General features: G+C 29.6%; 1 non-coding gene across 1 annotated transcript; it reads right to left on the bottom strand.

The window, feature by feature from the left end:
* Positions 1-267: 267 nt before the first annotated feature.
* Positions 268-376, bottom strand: LOC136377841 (U6 spliceosomal RNA). Its single transcript, XR_010746463.1, has one exon. It is a non-coding gene; the product is annotated as a U6 spliceosomal RNA (small nuclear RNA).
* Positions 377-2,705: the final 2,329 nt, after the last annotated feature.

Genomic DNA, 2,705 nt, shown 5'->3' with positions numbered 1-2,705 from the left:
ACAATAACAAATGCTGTTTGCATTAGTTTGCTAGGGCTACCTAACAAAATATCATAGATTGAATGGTTTAACAACCAGTAATTTATTTTCTCACAGTTCTAGAGGCTTAAAAGTCCAAGATCAAGGTGCTAGCTGATTTAGCTCTTGGTGAGCAGTCTCTTCTTTGCTTTCAGATAGTTGCCTCCTCTTTACATTTTTAGATGTTAGAGAAAAAAAAATGTTCTCTGGTATGTCACTTTTGCTCCTTGTCCTCCCCCTCCACCTTCTTCTTACTCTTAATGCTTCATGAATTTGCATGTCATCCTTGCACAGGACCCATGATAATCATCTCTGTATTTTTTTTCAATTTTAGTATCTGTGCTGCTGAAGGGAGCATTAGTATCTCTTATTATAAGGACCCTAATTTTATCAGACCAGAACTCAACCCCCATGATGTCATCTAACCCTAATAATATCTCAAGGGCCCTATCTCTATATACCATCACATTGGAGTTACAGCTTCATCTTATCGATTTTGGAGGGCAGAGATATTTATTCAATAAAAATTAGTTTCCTTGCTGATGTCCAAAATTCTTCTTTTAAAGACTCTAGTCAGATTGAATTTAAAGTCCACATTAATTGTTTCATTTTAACTTATAAACCTCTTTTGACAGCTTATCTCTAAATGCAGTTATTTTCTGAAGTATTTGGGATTGGGGCTTCAACATATACATTCTAAAGAGAGACAATTTATCAGAAAATGTTGTTCTAGAGACCACCATTTCTATGAAACCATGTTAATCATTTGAAATATGTAGCATATTCAATAGTTAAGACTCTATTGTATTTTCTTAAAATAAAGAAACTTCTTAAACAAGAATTAATAGCTTAATTCTTTTTATTGTACATTCCTACCAATAGTGCACCAAGATTCCCATTTTCCACATATTTCCCTGTGTTTATTTCTTGTCTTTTTGATAATTGACATTTAACAAATGGGAAGTTATATCTAATTGTGGTTTTGATTTATATTTATCTGATGTTTGAGCACCTTTTCATGTAACCATTGGCCATTTGTTTGTCTTCTTCAGAAAAATGTCTATTCAATTCCTCTGCTCCACTGTTAATAGGATTGTCTGTCTATTTATAATTGAGTTGTATGAGTTTGATATACTTTGGAATATTAATCTCTTATTATATATGCATAGTTTGCAAATATTTTATTACACTCTGTAGATTAGTTTATTTTGTTCTTTTGTTGTTGTTGTTGTACAGGAAATGTTTAATATAGTCTCACTTGTTTATTTTTGCCTTTATTGCCTTTGTTTTTGGTGTCAAATCCAAAATATACATTGCCAAGACCCCTTGTCAAGGAGTTTACCTCATGTTTCTTCTAGAAGTTTTTGGTTTCAGGTTTACTTTCAACTTTTTAATGTATTTTGATTTGATTGTAATGTATGGTGTAAGATAGTGGTCCAGTTTTACTCTTTTGCATATGGCTATCCAATTTTTCACCATCATATATTGAAGAGGTTATCTTTTTCTTATTATATATTCTTGGCTCTTTCGTTATAAATTAATTTTCCATGTATGTGTGGATTTATTTCTAGATTTTCTATTCTGTCCCATTAATCTATGTGTCTATTTTTATGCCAATAACATATTCTTTCTATTAGTATAGGTTTGTGATATAGTTTGAGTTCAGGAAGTATACATTCTACTTTTGTTTTTATTTTTCAAAATCTCTTGGTTATTTGGGTATTTTTATTTTTATATATTTTAGGATTATTTTTTTATTTCTGTGAAAAATGTTATTGGGATTTTGAAAGAGATTCTATTGAATCTGTAGATTGCTTTATGTAGTATGGGCATTATAACAATATTAATTCTAATCAATGGGCAAAAGTTTTATTAATTAGTAACTACAACAATAATCCTTATAGATTATGTTTCTAAATGGCTTTCAGACTAACATTTAATGATGGCCATCATTAGTTTCACTTAGCATACAGATGAAGTTAAATAAATTATGCATACATTAACACATATCTATGGAGAATAAAGAGGCTTAGTGTGTGATGTGAGTTAAATTTAGTTTCGCATCTATTTGTAAGATGAGAAAGTGAAACAATTATATCCAACATAGAGAATTACATTATTTTCTAATCCAAATATACTTTACATGAATATATTTATGTACAATAGATAAAATATATAATATTAACTGCATTCACTGTAGAAAATTTTACAGGAATTATCTTAAAATAGTGGCACCTCCAATAATAATAATTATAATTGTAGTTCATCAAATTTCATTATTTATACAATTGGAATTGTATTTCAATTATTAAATGTTAAGTACTAAAACCATTTGAATTTATGTGTTATAAAAAAAACTTATGGAGTTGTTCTTAGTTTTCCCTTACTGATTATGGTAAAATGTGAAACGAGAGAGAAATTTAAGGAGTTATTAAGCAAAAAAGAAACCAAAATTTGAAGTTTTGAAAATTCTCAGCCTAACCATATTGTAAAAAATAAGAAAGCATGAGCTAAAAAGAGTATCAAGGGTCCAGATAGACTGCCATTAGATAAAGAAATCATGAGTGTGACTCATGTCATCTCAGCCATCTCAGTAGAAGCTAGGATTCACAGGTCTGAAAATCAAAGAATGAAATGGGAGTAGTGTCATATGCTTTTACAGCTCAGAGTAGCAAAATGTTACTTTA

Source organism: Saccopteryx leptura, chromosome 6 (genome assembly GCF_036850995.1).
Source record: "Saccopteryx leptura isolate mSacLep1 chromosome 6, mSacLep1_pri_phased_curated, whole genome shotgun sequence".
NCBI lineage: Eukaryota > Metazoa > Chordata > Mammalia > Chiroptera > Emballonuridae > Saccopteryx > Saccopteryx leptura.
Note: the sequence above shows the minus strand (reverse complement) of the source record. Positions and strands in the feature narration are given on the sequence as shown.